General features: G+C 36.8%; 1 protein-coding gene across 1 annotated transcript in view; it reads right to left on the bottom strand.

The window, feature by feature from the left end:
• The window catches only part of LOC143228840 (LIM domain transcription factor LMO4.2-like), an 87494-nt gene that overhangs the window by 24512 nt on the left and 42759 nt on the right, over positions 1-20223 (bottom strand). The gene's annotated exons all lie outside the window — the stretch shown is intronic.

The following is a 20223-nucleotide window of genomic DNA, read 5'->3' as shown; positions in this document are numbered from 1 at the left end:
TAAGAGACGCCGCATTTGGCTTACCACAGCTGGATTATGACATGTTCTCATCCTTTTGTGAGGAATCAATGGCTCCAAACTGCAGAGCGAGCCATTGCAAAAGCTGGATATGAACCTTTTCACTCAGTCCAAACAGGCTGACCACGTAGCTACCCCCCGGCCTACTACTAATGCGCTAATGATATTTGGGTTTGTTTTGAAATTGGCGCATTTTTGAATTTTAGGAGTGTAAGACTAGAAGGAAAGCAACTAGTCATCACAATCCATCGCCCACTCTTGGGCTACTCTTTTACCAACGGATAGTGGGATTGAATGTATCATTATAATGTCCCCACAGCTGAAAGGGCGAGCATGTTTGGTGCGACCCTCAGATTACGAATCGAGCTTCCCAATCACGCGGTCATGCTGGACCAATGATATTTAGAAAGAAAAACATATTAAAAGTACCAATACCGAAGATCAAAGCTGTTGTTTTTCTCGTTTGTAAGCTCTTAGTTCTGGACCTGGCTAGCTGAATTAATCTATTTGAGGTGAAGGTTTGATGTATTTCGAAAAACAAAGATAATTTAGGAAACACTATGTTATTTTACTTCTTCCTACAGGGACAGGTGTATATTTTTGGAACAAAATTAGATTAATTAAACACTTTATCAAAGAAGAAATCGTACAAGTTTTTATCCTTAGGATACAAAATTTAGATGACTTAAAAAATCTAATCCGAGGGTCACGGATATGCATCCCCGTCGCACCAAACATGCTCGCCCTTTCAGCCGTGGGGGCGTTATAATGTGACGGTCAATCCCACTATTCATTGGTAAAAGAGTAGTTCAAGAGTTGGCGGTGGGTGGTGATAACTATCTGCCTTCCCTCTAGCCTTACACTGCTAAATTAGGGACGGCTAGTGCGGATAGCCCTCGTGTAGCTTTGCGCGAAATTCAAAATAAATAAAACAAACAGACTTAAAAATCCTCCAGTGGCACAGCGGTATGTCTGCAGACTTACAACGCTAGAATCTACATTGTTTGTTTTTCTGTATTTCGCACAAAGCTACTCGAGGGCTATCTGTGCTAGCCGTCCTTAATTTAGCAATGTAAGATTGGAAGGAAGGCAACTAGTCATCACCATCCATCGCCCACTCTTGGGCTACTCTTTTACCAACGGATAGTGGGATTGACCGTCACATTATTACGCCCCCACGGCTGAAAGGGCGAGCATGTTTGGTGCGATCGGGATTCGAACCCGCGACCCTCAGATTACGAGTCGGACGCCTTAACCCACCTGGCCATGCCGGGTCCTAGAATCTACATTTCGATACCCGTGGTGAACAGAGTACAGAAGACCCATTACATTGCTTTGTGCTAAGCTTCAAACAAACATAATCGTAAAAAAAAAAGGATTAATTAAAATCATCATAAAATATGAAATTTTAAATCATAAAACCAGATTCACGGAGTGAGCTTTTAGATTCGTGGAAAACATTGTAATAAACATTTCAATAGATACTTCGAAAAATAAAAAGGCATTTTTCGGAGAGTGACGAAAAAAAGTTCTAATCAACCATCCTTAAAAACAAAATGGTTGAACTATCGTAAAATACCAGAGATCATACGAGACAATGACCTCTTTAGAAAGGGAAAAGCTTCGGAGCTCTTGACGACGAGAAACCCACTTGAAATAAAAATGTATCTCAGAACGCTGATTGGAGGAGAGAAGAACGTTTCGACCTTCCGAGGTCATCTTCAGGTTAACCTGAGATACAAAAGCTTTGGAGTCGTTGCAAAAAAAATTAGAGCAATCGTAAAGCGTGTTAAATTTATTGTGCAGTTATGTTTAATGACCCTTTGAGGCTCTACTACAAGTGCGAACACTTATAACGTTAAAATTCGAGTTTCGATACCTGCGATGGGCTAAGTACAACCACGTTATTGTGCAGTTTTGTGATTGACATTAAACATTTTTTTAACAAAGTTTATTAGCCTTTCCAAATAACGAAAAAGACACTATAATGATAACAAATATTTTTTTAAAATAATCTACATAATATCTGAAACGATGAAAATTAGCAAAGTACAATCTTAATTAGGAAGGTCTAAAACACGAAGTATCGGGCAAGAAGAAAATGATTGTTATTAGTATTAATTCGAAGTTAAGACGACTTCATCAGAAACACTAAGATATTATTGTTTTGTTTCTAGAAATGTAAATAGTAATGAATATTTATGAACAGCTGTCAGTGCTGAGTAAGGAGAAGTTGAAAGTTCATCAGTGTCGTATATTTACAAAATTAAAAACAACAACAAAAACAAATACTCCCTAACTCACGTCTTAGGATACTTAGAGGATAGCTCACACTTACGGTCGTGAATTATAAGGTTTAATTTTAAGAGTTATTGTTTCTAATTAAACGGCTTTAGCTCAGCACTCATCTTACAAGAGTTCGGTTCTCTTTCATTTTGTTTTCGAAATGGAAACATACATACATACATAGAAACACTTGTTTCAGTAATGTTACCACACGGATGGTTAGTTTTATAAACAGATTTCTCTTACAGCATAAACCAGTCAACGAATATGAGGTACAACATAAACAGTGAGTAGATGTGTGTTACAAAATAAAACAACAAACGTATAAAGATGCACACGTTTGTGTTACTCTACAAATAGTAAATTTATTATTCTTACAGTACAAAGCAGCCAACAAGTTACACCAGACAACAAGAATCAACTTACACAACGATGAAGAGTTTCGTAACCCTACAAAACAACAGATTTTGTCTTCCAGTGAAAAACAGTTTTGTAACCCTTCAAAAGGGTGAAGATTTTCAGTTGCAAGATAAATACGTCGACATGTTTTTGTCACACTAAGAAACAAGTAAGAAGTGTCTTTTACACCATAACATAGTAAAGAAATTTTATTATGTAACAAAACAGTAAAAACAACATATTGCAGGATAACACAGTCAACAGGATACTGCAACACTACATAAAACATCGACAGATTTCCATAACACACAAATAGTCAACACATTTATATCACATTAAACATCAATCAACAGATTTACGTTGTACTACAAAACATTCAAAATATTTATTATATACTATAAAGAAACAAACGAAAGACTTCAGCTACAAAATAAAACAGCCAACAGTCAACTATAGATTTCCGTTACATCAAATGACAGCTCAGCACTAAAACGCATCAAAGGGAAGAGTCGAAATATTAATAAACGTAATTTGATCCTTTTTATAGGGGGCGAAGTGTACACACACACACTCAAATTCTGTATGCCACGTTTCCCAACTTCTCTTGAAACTAAACCTCACCATCTGAAACTAAAAACATTCTCGCTCGCTCTAACTTCACGTGCAAGACGTCATACACATCTTGTGGGGAATAATTAGAGTATGTTTGTTTGTTTGTTTTTGAATTTCGTGCAAAGCTACTCGAGGGCTATCTGCGCTAGCCGTCCCTAATTTAGCAGTGTAAGGCGAGAGGGAAGGTAGCTAGTCATCACCACCCACCGCCAACTCTTGGGCTACTCTTTAACCAACGAATACTGGGATTGACCGTCACATTATAACGCCCCCACGGCTGGGAGGGCGAGCATGATTAGCGCGATCGGGATTCGAACCCGCGACCCTCGGATTACGGATCGAACGCCTTAACACGCTTGGCCATGCCGGGCCCATTAGAGTATGAAAGCACTTATTCCTAAACTAATTCTAAATGTTAAGAAATGTTGAGAAATATTACTCAAAGTAAATTAAACTCCATTATGATTAGAAAAATCCCAAGTTTTACTGTTATAGCGTTATTGTTGAGCCATTGGAAAGCCCATAAAAAAAAACAAAAACATTATGGCTTTGATCCATCACGGTACTAACCGATTTGTATCTCTCTGAAAATTCAAGTTCGATGGATCGAAGTATTTGTTACGTGCCAAAAATAACAGTGTTAAAATATCTTATGAATTATATACAATTGCAAATTAATATTTAAGAACAGTTGAGCTCAGTTTTCATTCTGATGTAAAACAAATCCTTCCTTCAATATTTTCAAGTTTACTTCGCTGAGCGGCTAAATAACTCGAAGAAAATCTAATTCACGTTGAACAAGCACGCATATATTCCACGTTATTGCTGTAGCGTGGACTGTGCGAACGTATATAACGTCATGAAGGCAAAGCATGCTCGGCTCGTGCACCTGCTAGTAAGAGGTAATACCGAGCTACATCAGACGAAAAGGCACTAAACGTGGCTGGTGCCGTACATCATACGAGAATATGGATATTTTACCCAGGTTTATTCTTTCCTTTCTCTAGTTCGACAATATTGAATTTCTTTGAAGAAGACATTGGAAACGCCTGTTATATATTATTATTGAATAAAAATGAACAAGCGAGTTAATAGTACGCTCCAGTCGTTTGACAGAGAAATATTAATAATAATGACGACGTACAAAACCACTTTCCACCAGGCAAATATGCTATGAGTAATTGCCTTCCACTGAGCCAAGCCAACGTAATTATATGATGATTGGAAAACTGCGGGCCATATTACCTTGACAACATTATGGAACATCAGTGACGTATGTCCAATAGAAGTAGTTTTATGCGAAACTGGAAGACAGAGCGTCCTTTTAATATGGTCAACTGTAATTTCGAATGTTTTAAAAGGGTTTAATTAAAAGAAAACAATCAATTGCTGCTATTCTCTTGCAGTAGTCCCTATCCCACGGGGTTACGAGACATGAGGAGAGACCTCTCGACAGGGGCATAATTACAGTCCATTATTATTAATGTTTCCCACTTAGCATGTTAGGCATACAACCCAGAGCCCAGTTGACTCATGGGTGTTAATGATGACATTATGGTCTTCAGAGATACAAATGGCGTTAGAGATATTTATTAACTAAACGGAGATTCAGACAAAGAGGTGTCACTTGTCAAGACATAAAGAACTTTAACCTAGAACACACCAGATGTCACTTGTCTAAACATAAAGAACTTTCACCTAGAACACACCAGATGTCACTTGTCAAGACATAAAGAACTTTCACCTAGAACACACCAGATGTCACTTGTCAAGACATAAAGAACGTTCACCTAGAACACACCAGATCTCACTTGTCAAGACATAAAGAACGTTCACCTAGAACACACCAGATCTCACTTGTCAAGACATAAAGAACTTTAACCTAGAACACACCAGATGTCACTTGTCAAGACATAAAGAACGTTCACCTACAACACACCAGGTTTCACCTGTAAAGACATAAAGAACTTTCACCTACAACACACCAGATGTCACCTGTCAAGACATAAATAACTTTTACCTTCAACACATCAGATGTCACTTGTCAAAACATAAAGAACTTTCACCTAGAACACACCAGATGTCACTTGTCAAGACATAAAGAACTTTCACCTAGAACACACCAGATGTCACTCGTCAAGACATAAAGAACTTTCACCTAGAACACACCAGATCTCACTTGTGAAGACATAAAGAACTTTCACCTAGAACACACCAGATCTCACTTGTGAAGACATAAAGAACGTTCACCTAGAACACACCAGATCTCACTTGTCAAGACATAAAGAACTTTAACCTAGAACACACCAGATGTCACTTGTCAAGACATAAAGAACGTTCACCTACAACACACCAGGTTTCACCTGTAAAGACATAAAGAACTTTCACCTACAACACACCAGATGTCACCTGTCAAGACATAAAGAACTTTCACCTAGAACACACCAGCTGTCACTTGTGAAGACATAAAGAACGTTCACCTAGAACACACCAGATATCACTTGTCAAGACAAAGAACTTTAACCTAGAACACACCAGATGTCACTTGTCAAGACATAAAGAACTTTCACCTAGAACACACCAGATGTCACTTGTGAAGACATAAAGAACGTTCACCTAGAACACACCAGATGTCACTTGTGAAGACATAAAGAACGTTCACCTAGAACACACCAGATGTCACTTGTCAAGACATAAAGAACTTTAACCTAGAACACACCAGATGTCACTTGTCAAGACATAAAGAACTTTCATTTAGAACACACCAGATGTCACTCGTCAAGACATAAAGAACTTTCACCTAGAACACATCAGATGTCACTTGTCAAGACATAAAGAACTTTCACCTAGAACACACCAGATCTCACTTGTGAAGACATAAAGAACGTTCACCTAGAACACATCAGATGTCAGCTGTCAAAACATAAGGAACTTTCACCTCCAACACATCAGATGTCACTTGTCAAGACATAAAGAACTTTCACCTAGAACACATCAGATGTCACTTGTCAAGACATAAAGAACTTTCACCTAGAACACACCAGATCTCACTTGTCAAGACATAAAGAACGTTCACCTACAACACATCAGATGTCAGCTGTCAAAACATAAAGAACTTTTACCTACAACACATCAGATGTCACTTGTCAAGACATAAAGAACTTTCACCTACAACACACCAGATGTCACTTGTCAAGACATAAAGAACTTTCACCTAGAACACATCAGATGTCACTTGTCAAGACATAAAGAACTTTCACCTAGAACACACCAGATCTCACTTGTGAAGACATAAAGAACGTTCACCTAGAACACACCAGATCTCACTTGTCAAGACATAAAGAACGTTCACCTAGAACACACCAGATCTCACTTGTGAAGACATAAAGAACGTTCACCTACAACACATCAGATGTCAGCTGTCAAAACATAAAGAACTTTTACCTACAACACATCAGATGTCACTTGTCAAGACATAAAGAACGTTCACCTACAACACACCAGATGTCAGTTGTCAAGACATAAGGAACTTTCACCTCCAACACATCAGATGTCACCTGTCACGACATAAAGAACTTTTACCTACAACACATCAGAATTTACCTGTCACGACATAAAGAACTTTTACATTGAACACATCAGACTAACGTTAGTTTGCAACAGTTGCATGTTTTTCTAAAAAATAATCCTTACAAACTATTATTAAGATAAGTAATCCTTACAAACTATTATTAAGATAAGTAATCCTTACAAACTATTAGTAAAATAAGTAATCCTTACAAACTATTATTAAAATAAGTAATCCTTACAAAACTAATATGGACATTAGTAACCCTAGTCAAACTACCAGCAACTGGCTAATTTTGAAAAAAAATATTTAGTTAATGTTTTCATCCTTAGGTCAACTATGTCACCACTACAACATAAAGTGTCTAATAAAGTAAACAAAATTAACACTAGAGACAAATTAGTTGATCTTTGTGTGATGGTATATTGAGATTTTGTCAATCGTTTTAGGAAAAACGTTGGATGATTAATTTAACAAAAATCAAAATCAACTGTTTAAAAAGAAGAGTTAACGAGAAGAAAAACGCCCACAGTTCATGTCTGATATCAACTTGAAGTTGAGCAAACTTGTTCGTTGTCCCATAGTCTATGTCTGATATCAACTTGAAGTTGAGTAAACTTATTCGTTGTCCCACAGTCTATGTCTGATATCAACTTGAAGTTGAGTAAACTTATTCGTTGTCCCACAGTCTATGTCTGATATGAACTTGAAGTTGAGTAAACTTGTTCGTTGTCCCACAGCCTATGTCTGATATGAATTTGAAGTTGAGTAAACTTATTCGTTGTCCCACAGTCTATGTCTGATATCAACTTGAAGTTCAGTAAACTTGTTCGTTGTCCCACAGTCTATGTCCGATATCAACTTGAAGTTGAGTAAACTTGTTCGTTGTCCCACAGTCTATGTCTGATATCAACTTGAAGTTCAGTAAACTTGTTCGTTGTCCCACAGTCTATGTCTGATATGAACTTGAAGTTGAGTAAACTTATTCGTTGTCCCACAGTCTATGTCTGATATCAACTTGAAGTTGAGTAAACTTCTTCGTTGTCCCACAGTCTATGTCCGATATCAACTTGAAGTTGAGTAAACTTCTTCGTTGTCCCACAGTCTATGTCCGATATCAACTTGAAGTTGAGTAAACTTGTTCGTTGTCCCACAGTCTATGTCTGATATCAACTTGAAGTTCAGTAAACTTGTTCGTTGTCCCACAGTCTATGTCTGATATCAACTTGAAGTTGAGTAAACTTATTCGTTGTCCCACAGTCTATGTCTGATATCAACTTGAAGTTGAGTAAACTTCTTCGTTGTCCCACAGTCTATGTCTGATATCAACTTAAAGTTGAGTAAACTTGTTCGTTGTCTATAAATAGATAACGAAGGAGCGAATTGAAACCAAATTGCAAAGTATTTTCACTACTCTGTTTTTTTTTTCTGTCAGGTAACGCCCTCTACCGGTACATTTGTAATTGATGATATTATTAAATGCCACATTTAATGTTTTTATTTGGGCGTTACCTCTTATTGAACGTTTTATTTCTGTACGTACGTATGAAAATTAATTACCCCTCCCTACATACACGTACAGTAAATGAATTCCTTGTGATATTTTAGCATAACAGCTAGAAAAGAGCGTTAAAAACAAAACGAAGGTTTCTGTAACTATGACATTTAAAACCTTCATTATATGAAAAATCTACTTTAGTCAAAGGAACCATAATGTTTTAACATAACAATATAAAAATATTTCAACAAGCAGACACTCACTAGACCAACATTTCTCATCCTTTCCAGTAATACAGCTCACCTAAACGTGAAGAAATTTCCCGCGGCTCACCATACAAAAGCACGACACCTATGTTGTCTCGTAGTTACTATTCTGAGTTCATGGGTGCGACATTAATTTATAGCTGGAATTTTGCGAAGCATTCTGTAGCTTACGTTACACATTTGGGCTTTTGAAATATTATCATCTGATATTAAGCCTTTTTACCAGCCCATCTCAAATTGCTTTGTGGCCCATCAATGAGCCGCGACCCAATGGTTGAAAAACACAACATTACAACAACTATAGGTAAATAAAGATGCAAATTTTCTCTTACGCTGTGCTATTTGAAAATATTATCTCTGAAATAGAATACAACATTCTGGTAATTAACTGTTTGATAGAATACAACATTCTGGTAATTAACTGTTTGATAGAATACAACATTCTGGTAATTAACTGTTTGATAGAATACAACATTCTGGTGATTAACTGTTTGATAGAATACAACATTCTGGTGATTAACTGTTTGATAGAATACAACATTCTGGTGATTAACTGTTTGATAGAATACAACATTCTGGTAATTAACTGTTTGATAGAATACAACATTCTGGTAATTAACTGTTTGATAGAATACAACATTCTGGTGATTAACTGTTTGATAGAATACAACATTCTGGTAATTAACTGTTTGATAGAATACAACATTCTGGTGATTAACTGTTTGATAGAATACAACATTCTGGTAATTAACTGTTTGATAGAATACAACATTCTGGTGATTAACTGTTTGATAGAATACAACATTCTGGTAATTAACTGTTTGATAGAATACAACATTCTGGTAATTAACTGTTTGATAGAATACAACATTCTGGTGATTAACTGTTTGATAGAATACAACATTCTGGTAATTAACTGTTTGATAGAATACAACATTCTGGTAATTAACTGTTTGATAGAATACAACATTCTGGTAATTAACTGTTTGATAGAATACAACATTCTGGTGATTAACTGTTTGATAGAATACAACATTCTGGTAATTAACTGTTTGATAGAATACAACATTCTGGTAATTAACTGTTTGATAGAATACAACATTCTGGTAATTAACTGTTTGATAGAATACAACATTCTGGTGATTAACTGTTTGATAGAATACAACATTCTGGTAATTAACTGTTTGATAGAATACAACATTCTGGTGATTAACTGTTTGATAGAATACAACATTCTGGTAATTAACTGTTTGATAGAATACAACATTCTGGTGATTAACTGTTTGATAGAATACAACATTCTGGTAATTAACTGTTTGATAGAATACAACATTCTGGTAATTAACTGTTTGATAGAATACAACATTCTGGTGATTAACTGTTTGATAGAATACAACATTCTGGTAATTAACTGTTTGATAGAATACAACATTCTGGTAATTAACTGTTTGATAGAATACAACATTCTGGTAATTAACTGTTTGATAGAATACAACATTCTGGTGATTAACTGTTTGATAGAATACAACATTCTGGTAATTAACTGTTTGATAGAATACAACATTCTGGTAATTAACTGTTTGATAGAATACAACATTCTGGTGATTAACTGTTTGATATCATAAAGATATTGTTCTATAACTTTAACTGGAAGAGAATCTATAAATGGCAGCCACATCTTGCGTTTAAGGTAAAAAAGTGATAAGATATAGAGAGGTCAGCACCGAACATAAGAAAAAAACTATCAGATATAGAGTTTAGCACCGCGCATAAGAGAAAACTATCAGATATAGAGTTCAGCACCGAACATGAGAGAAAACTATCAGATACAGAGTTCAGAACCGAACATGAGAGAAAACTATCGAATATATATAGTTCAACGCCAAATCCAAGAGAAAACTGCAAGATATATAAGATACAGATTTAGCACGGAACATAAGGGAAACTATCAGATATATAAGATACAAATTTAGCACGGAACATAAGGGAAACTGTCAGATATATATGATACAGAGAGTTCAGCATCGAACACAAGTAAAAACTATGACAGATAAAAGGGTGAGCATCGAACATATAGAAAACTTAAACAAAACTGTAATTTTCAACCTGAACAGCACGTGGATTAAATATAGCTAGGTCAGCGACCACAGTGACGAAACAAAGTACCTTCTTCTGGTCAGTTTTTACTTTTATAAACTTCTCTCACACACTGAAGTATATCATGCATCTTGAAAGACAAAGAGAGAAATGAAAAAGGCACAACAAACAATAAAATCCAATTTCTAGTTTATCAAAACACTTGAACCAATTTTTATTTAACGTTTTATCAGAGCTATGATGCTGAACTTATATCCTAGATTTACACTGAACTAATTTCATTGGGTAACTTAAAGCTAGATGTTCGAATTTTTACTCTGAATAAGAGAATCCATAGTTCAGGTCATCAATCAGTAAAAGCAGGAAAGGATTATAAGTAAATAATTTTAGATCCGGTTATTAACAGAGTATTGTTACGATACTTGTGGTTAAAGAAAATATTAAGGTGTATTTTCTGATAGGATGTTTAGGTGTTCGTGACGAAACTCGGTTGAATGGACGGCAAAACTTTCGAAAGAGTCCTCAGCAATCGTGTTTCTAGAACAGGCAGTTGACATCAATTAAACTGAGTTTCACCATGAATTATTTATGTTTGTTACCAATAGGGGCAGATTTGTTTTTTGACCAATACACAGCTTTGAAATCCCGGATGGTTTACGGATTCGGGGTTGTTTGGTGTCCCCAGTTTAAACACGGTGTATTACTGATAGTAACACATTTTCCTACTAAAATTTTTTATTTCTGTGAAGGGAAACGGATAGAGTTCCTGTGCTTTATCAGGACAGAAGCTGACAAGAAACGTTCGTTAATCCACCACGTGCAACACAGATCTGAAAAGAAAGAGATGAAGGCTATCCGCAACGTGCAAAGCACGTGGGACACCATCGTGACGTCAATCACACAAGCCTCGACCAAGCGTCTTTTAAACATCTTACAATACTGAAATCTGAGAAATGCCTACTTATTAACTTCAACATTAACTAACTCCTCATTAAAACTGAATTACCTAGAATTTTGTTTTTTAATTTCATGCAGGGCCTGGCATGGCCAAGCGCGTAAGGCGTGCGACTCGTAATCCAATGGTCGCGGGTTCGCGCCCGCGTCGTGCTAAACATGCTCGCCCTCCCAGCCGTGGGGGCGTATAATGTGACGGTGAATCCCACTATTCGTTGGTAAAAAAGTAGCCCAAGAGTTGGCGGTGGGTGGTGATGACTAGCTGCCTTCCCTCTAGTCTTACACTGCTAAATTAGGGACGGCCAGCACAGATAGCCCTCGAGTAGCTTTGTGCGAATTTCCAAAACAAACAAAAAAAAAATTTCAGGCAAAAATACACGAGGGCTATCTGTGGTAGTTGTCCCTAATTTAAGCAGCTAGTTATCACCATCCACCGCCAACTCCTCGGTCAATCTTTTATCAACGAATACTGGGATTAACAGTCACACTACAACAACAGAAATGTCTGGTGTTAAGAGGATTCGAACCTGCGACCCACAGATTGGCCATACAGATCTACTTTGAAATAATTATACAAATACATTTCTATACATTCTAGGTTTTCCTACCTTAGAGGAAACAGTTGTTTATCACTTCATTGAGGTTTAGTTACAAGTAGTGTTATTTTATAGATAAGCAAAGCAGCCATCTGGCGGACATTATCCTTCCCGGTCAAAAAGACACTAGTAAACAATGTTTTACAGCTAAAAATTTTTACAGCAGAGGCCCGCTATCGCCAAGTGGTTAGGGCGCTCGGACGCACAATCTGCGAGTCGCTGGTTCGAATCCCCATCACACCAAAAATGTTCGCCCTTTCAGCCGTGGGGGCGTAATAATGTTACAATGAATTCCACTATTCGTTGGTAAAAGAGTAGCCCAAGAGTAGGCGGTGGGTGGTGATGACTAGCTGCTTTCCCTCTATTCTTACATTGCTAAATTAGGGACGGCTAGTACAGATAGCGCTCGTGTAGCTTTGCGCGAAATTCGAAAGAAACAAAACTATAGAAAATGCAACTTCATGTCATCCCTTTACAATATATAACGTTGCCATTTTCTATCCAAGGAAATTATACACATTGTCGTGTTAGTTACCAAGGGTAATTGAGAAACATTTAAGATGGATACGTACCAATGAATGTGCACAAGTGAAAACGTGCACTTCTTTAGACAGCAGCTTTTGTTTCTTTGTTTTTGAATTTCGCGCAACGCTACTCGAGGGCTATCTGCGCTAGCCGTCCCTAATTTTGCAGTGTAAGACTAGAGGGAAGGCAGCTAGTCATCACCACCCACCGCCAACTCTTGGGCTACTCTTTCACCAACGAATAGTGGGATTGACCGTCACATTATAACGCCCCCACGGCTGAAAGGGCGAGCATGTTTGGCGCGACGGGGATGCGAACCCGCGACCCTCGGATTACGAGTCGCACGCCTTAACACGCTTGGCCCATGCCGGGCCTAACTCAATGTGAAAGATTCCATGTACGATCAAAGCTCTTCCAATCGACAACTTCCAATTTGACCTTGAGTAGTTTAATGTAAGAAGTTTAATTGTGCATATAAAACATTAAACAAAAAATAAGTAAAGATATTATTAAATGCAGTACTGGTGAAAAAAACACACCCAACAACAACACAAAACGAGGGTCCTTTAAATTTTAACAAGATCTCTTAAAGATAAAATGATAAGAAGGAATCGAATAAAGCTTGGCACGTCAAATACTTTAATGGAAGCAAATCTGTTCGTGTCCAGAAACAATTTCTTTAAGAAATCCATTAGAGGCTTTCATTATCAATATTTAGGGACACTCCCCTTTTGGTGTTCTAGTTTAACGTTGCACTGTGTAATGACATTACATGCGTGCGACAAAGGAGAGAGAAACTACATATTTTTGACTAATAAGTAGCACGCTCCAATCTATTCGTGTTTTTTTTCATGTTCCGTTTCACGCTGTTTCACCTTTTCCAGTTTGCCATTCGAATCGCTTTACCAAACGAGCTTCCGACTAGTAAGTAGAAATAGGCATACAATATTTAAAAGTGTATGCGCATTCGTGCTGAAAAAGGACCTGTGAGTGCTAAGAAAGGACGTACCATATAACATAATAGAGTGCTGATGACAAAAATAAAATTAAATAGGAACTGAAATAACAAAGAAAGCGCATGCACAGCGAAAGGAAAAAGCGACTATAGCGCCGCCAAGCGACAAAATGTATCATAACGATAAACAATTGTCACTTAAACCAAGAAAATAGCCATTATACTCTTAACATATAAGAGTAAACTGAAAATTAAAAATCCGTGAAACGCGGCAGTTTTGTTTTATTTACTCGAATAATTAGCTACACGGAAGATAATTTGTTCGTTGTCTTCAGACGTCATACACTGTATGACAAGATACAAATTAAAGCGAAACAATTTTCGATACCGTTTTGAGGATTGTTTGTTTTTTGAATATCGCGCAAAGCTACACGAGAGCTACCTGCGCTAGCCGTCCCTAGTTTAGCAGTGAACGTTCTATAAGCATTAGAAGCACTTAACCCTATCGGCTAATGTTTAGGTACAAGTAATAAACCACGGTCCAAGAAATACAGTGTTATAAAGCAGTCACAATTTCACAATATATATACAAACTTCGTTTAAGCCGTTAAATTAACCTCCACGTTTTACGTCACTACTATTACGTAGGTGAGGTCAAGACCACGTGACTAGAAATAATTAGTTACTCGTTATTTAAAGTCCACTTTCCCAATCTTTTGACTTGCAGCAGGGTGTCAAAGGCCACAATACATGTGTTCACAGATATATCAATCTGTCTTGAGGAACAGTGGGACACAGATATATATATTTTTAACCACCTTCAATTGACTAAATTATCCTTTCTCTTCTGTGACGGAAACTGAAATTTTATAGAAAATGCGAAGGTCTACATAGCTGCTTAGGAAGTCCGGGTGAATAATATCAAGTTAGTATTACAAAAATAATAATAAAACATGTCCAGTAATAAACGACCAGAAATTGTTTTTAATCCGGGGAAACATTTGCTCTGTACCTGCCCTCTCGCTGGGGTGTGTGTGTGTCTCAGAAAGTTTCACGAAATGAGTTGTTTGTTTTGAATTTCGCACAAAGCTACTCGAGGGCTATCTGCGCTAGCCGTCCCTAATTTAGCAGTGTAAGACTAGAGGGAAGGCAGATAGTCATCACCACCCACCACCAACTCTTGGGCTACTCTTTTACTAACGAATAGTGGGATTGACCGTAACATTATAACACCCCCACGGCTGAAAAGGTGAGCATGTTTGGTGCGACTGGACGAAATGAGAGTTGTAGTTTATCTGGAATCTTTCGTCACCAAAGGTAATAAGTTTTTATCTCAAGAGTCAGGCGACAGACCACAACTGTTAAAGATCATTTATGGGTAAAATGGTCATCTCCACACGTTTCTAAGTTAAGGAACAACATATTATTCACGCGGACTTTAAATTTCCAAGAAAGTAATGCCTTCCTAAGCACACCATTCTCCACGAGTACCAGTTCTGTACTCCACAGAGGATTATCACACATTAGGTCATGTCATACACACAAGGTTCTCTGCCCGTACCGATTCTGTAAGTGACAAAAAAACATTATAAGTCAGATGAAATCATTTTTCCTTGTGCCAGCTGTGTTAAGGTACAGCTTCGAAGATACAGGAATAGAGTAGCAACTCCTGTTATTAACAAAACAAAGTTAAAAGTCTGCCCATCAGTCGCACAACTACTATTATTGATAAAACAAAGTTAAAAGTCTATCCATAAGTAGCAACTCATGTTATTGACAAAACAAAGTTAAAAGTCTGTCCATAAGTAGCAACTCGTGTTATTGACAAAACAAAGTTAAAAGTCTGTCCATAAGTAGCAACTCGTGTTATTGACAAAACAAAGTTAAAGGTCTGTCCATAAGTAGCAACTCGTGTTATTGATAAAACAAAGTTAAAAGTCTGTCCATAAGTAGCACAACTCGTGTTATTGATAAAACAAAGTTAAAAGTCTGTCCATAAGTAGCACAACTCCTGTTATTGACAAAACAAAGTTAAAAGTCTGTCCATAAGTAGCACAACTCCTGTTATTGACAAAACAAAGTTAAAAGTCTGTCCACAAGTAGCAACTCGCGTTATTGACAAAACAAAGTTAAAAATCTGTCCATAAGTAGCAACTCGTGTTATTCATAAAACAAAGTTAAAAGTCTGTCCATAAGTAGCACAACTCCTGTTATTGACAAAACAAAGTTAAAAGTCTGTCCATAAGTAGCACAACTCCTGTTATTGACAAAACAAAGTTAAAAGTCTGTCCATAAGTAGCACAACTCCTGTTATTGACAAAACAAAGTTAAAAGTCTGTCCATAAGTAGCAACTCGCGTTATTGACAAAACAAAGTTAAAAGTCTGTCCATAAGTAGCAACTCGTGTTATTGATAAAACACAGTTAAAAGTCTGTCCATAAGTAGCACAACTCCTGTTATTGACAAAACAAAGTTAAAAGTCTGTCCATAAGTAGCAACTCGCGTTATTGACAAAACAAAGTTAAAAGTCTGTCCATAAGTAGCAACTCGCGTTATTGATAAAACAAAGTTAAAAGTCTGTCCATAAGTAGCACAACTCCTGTTATTGACAAAACAAAGTTAAAAGTCTGTCCATAAGTAGCACAACTCCTGTTATTGACAAAACAAAGTTAAAAGTCTGTCCATAAGTAGCAACTCGCGTTATTGACAAAACAAAGTTAAAAGTCTGTCCATAAGTAGCAACTCGCGTTATTGACAAAACAAAGTTAAAAGTCTGTCCATAAGTAGCAACTCGTGTTATTGATAAAACACAGTTAAAAGTCTGTCCATAAGTAGCACAACTCCTGTTATTGACAAAACAAAGTTAAAAGTCTGTCCATAAGTAGCAACTCCTGTTATTGACAAAACAAAGTTAAAAGTCTGTCCATAAGTAGCAACTCGTGTTATTGATAAAACAAAGTTAAAAGTCTGTCCATAAGTAGCAACTCGTGTTATTGACAAAACAAAGTTAAAAGTCTGTCCATAAGTAGCAACTCGCGTTATTGACAAAACAAAGTTAAAAGTCTGTCCATAAGTAGCAACTCGTGTTATTGATAAAACACAGTTAAAGGTATGTCCATAAGTAGCACAACTCCTGTTATTGACAAAACAAAGTTAAAAGTCTGTCCATAAGTAGCAACTCGTGTTATTGATAAAACAAAGTTAAAAGTCTGTCCATAAGTAGCACAACTCCTGTTATTGACAAAACAAAGTTAAAGTCTGTCCATAAGTAGCAACTCGCGTTATTGACAAAACAAAGTTAAAGTCTGTCCATAAGTAGCAATTCGTGTTATTGATAAAACAAAGTTAAAAGTCTGTCCATAAGTAGCACAACTCCTGTTATTGACAAAACAAAGTTAAAAGTCTGTCCATAAGTAGCACAACTCCTGTTATTGACAAAACAAAGTTAAAAGTCTGTCCATAAGTAGCACAACTCCTGTTATTGACAAAACAAAGTTAAAAGTCTGTCCATAAGTAGCAACTCGCGTTATTGATAAAACAAAGTTAAAAGTCTGTCCATAAGTAGCAACTCGTGTTATTGATAAAACAAAGTTAAAAGTCTGTCCATAAGTAGCACAACTCCTGTTATTGATAAAACAAAGTTAAAAGTCTGTCCATAAGTAGCAACTCCTGTTATTGACAAAACAAAGTTAAAAGTCTGTCCATAAGTAGCACAACTCCTGTTATTGATAAAACAAAGTTAAAAGTCTGTCCATAAGTAGCACAACTCCTGTTATTGACAAAACAAAGTTAAAAGTCTGTCCATAAGTAGCACAACTCCTGTTATTGACAAAACAAAGTTAAAAGTCTGTCCATAAGTAGCACAACTCCTGTTATTGACAAAACAAAGTTAAAAGTCTGTCCATAAGTAGCAACTCGCGTTATTGACAAAACAAAGTTAAAAGTCTGTCCATAAGTAGCAACTCGTGTTATTGACAAAACAAAGCTAAAAGTCTGTCCATAAGTAGCAAATCGTGTTATTGACAAAACAAAGTTAAAAGTCTGTCCATAAGTAGCACAACTCCTGTTATTGATAAAACAAAGTTAAAAGTCTGTCCATAAGTAGCACAACTCCTGTTATTGACAAAACAAAGTTAAAAGTCTGTCCATAAGTAGCAACTCGTGTTATTGACAAAACAAAGTTAAAAGTCTGCCCATAAGTAGCACAACTCCTGTTATTGATAAAACAAAGTTAAAAGTCTGTCCATAAGTAGCACAACTCCTGTTATTGACAAAACAAAGTTAAAAGTCTGTCCATAAGTAGCACAACTCCTGTTATTGATAAAACAAAGTTAAAAATCTGTCCATAAGTAGCACAACTCCTGTTATTGATAAAACAAAGTTAAAAATCTGTCCATAAGTAGCACAACTCCTGTTATTGATAAAACAAAGTTAAAAGTCTGTCCATAAGTAGCACAACTCCTGTTATTGACAAAACAAAGTTAAAAGTCTGTCCATAAGTAGCACAACTCCTGTTATTGATAAAACAAAGTTAAAAGTCTGTCCACAAGTAGCACAACTCCTGTTATTGACAAAACAAAGTTAAAAGTCTGTCCATAAGTAGCAGCTCGTGTTATTGATAAAACAAAATTAAAAGTCTGTCCATAAATAGAGTCAAAAGAGTAGCTACGCCCGTTATTTAAAAAAACAAACAAACAGAAAGTTTAAGACTAAATTATTGGAGAATTGTATATTTTCTGGATTTCGCTCAGAGCTACTCAAGTACTGTTTGAACTAACTGTCCATAACTTTAAACTGATACACAAGGACAACAGAAGGAACGAACCTGATCAAGACAACTCACCGCCAAATCTTGGGTTGCGCCGGTCAAAACAACGGTGTAATCTAACCATCAGTCTTATAATACCCCTCAGACTGAAAAGCGCGAATTTCTGTTTTTATTGTTGGCGTTAACGGGACGCAAACCACGCAATCTCTCAAATTGCCAGTTTGACACCCTAACTAGGAAGCCACGCTCGGCCCAGTGATGAAGGAACAAGTTAAATAATTACATATTTATAGAAGTGTATACGTCACCCGTGTAAAAGAAATCCACAACTTCATTGATACAACAAACGTATTAAGGAAAACAATAGTGTAAAAAAACAGTTTGGTTTGTAGTTCGCGGAAAGCTACACGAGGGCTATCTGCGCTTGCCGTCCCTAATTTATCGGTGTAAGACTAGAGGGAAGGCAGCTAGTCACCACCACCCACCGCTATCTCTTTGGCTATATTCTTTTACTAACGAATAGTGGGATTGACCATCACATTATAACACCCCCACGGCTGAAAGGGCGAGTAGGTTTTCTTGCGACGGGGATTCGAACTCGCGACCCTCAAATTATGAGTTGAACGCCTTAGCCCACCTGGCCATGCTGGGCCCAGAAGTCGCTTGGTCACTCGTAATGCCACTGTGTACAGTGAATAGGGTAACTGTGCAGCCGTATTCATGTCAGAAAGCGACTTAGTCTACGGCCCATGCGCCATAAGCCAACATACTATTTATTCTTTGTTATATACACAAATTTAAGCAATGGAATATCAGTATGGTACCCACCACGGGTATTGAAACCCGTTTTTCTTTAGTAATATAAGCACTTACTCAGATTTAGTAATTGTTTACTCAGCAGCTTAAAGATTTGTATATTTCGTCTCACAGTCGCACTTATCAACCTGTTCAGTGCCGTAGACGAGATAACTCGTCCAAGCCGATCGGTAACACAGTGCCACGGACGAGTTAATTCGTTCTAAATAATACCTAACTTCAACACTAGATGGCAGCACCATACATGCATTTGACCTACTTACAAATTGTTTCACTTTCGATCCAAAATGTCGTCACGAAAAAAGTTAGAAAATGAAAAACCCGGCATTGGAGCTGCCATGGCAGCTGAAATACTTGGCAGTCAACAGGTTAATACCTCTCGAGTCCGATGTATATAGGGTCAGCCATTCACTCTTTGGCCGATTAAACAACGTATTTTAGTGTCGTACCTGTGAAAATATAAATTATTTGGTTTCAATACTCTTTCAAATATTAAGTTCATATAAAGTGTTTTTGTGAGAGATATGTACACAAACTTCTTTCTCTGTGTACAAGCAGTTGTTAATTGTTTTATTGTTTCGGACGCACAAATATAAGTTATGACAACCTTTACAAAAATATACCACTTAAATTTACTCTGTTGCCTTTTGCAAAAAGAAGAAACAATGAAAAGAATAAAACCAATGCTACGTACAAACAAATATTTTTATATCTCATAAACAAACTCGTTTGTCAGCTCTTTCTGTTCTCATGCTGTGAAAGCTTCCGTTGACACGAGAAAAAGGAAAGTCATCAGACGAGAACAAAACGAAAGTTAATAATTAAGACTACAAGTCGAGTCTATTTTTACTAAGTATGCGACAAC

Source organism: Tachypleus tridentatus, chromosome 10, assembly GCF_004210375.1.
Source record: "Tachypleus tridentatus isolate NWPU-2018 chromosome 10, ASM421037v1, whole genome shotgun sequence".
Lineage (NCBI taxonomy): Eukaryota > Metazoa > Arthropoda > Merostomata > Xiphosura > Limulidae > Tachypleus > Tachypleus tridentatus.
Note: the sequence above shows the minus strand (reverse complement) of the source record. Positions and strands in the feature narration are given on the sequence as shown.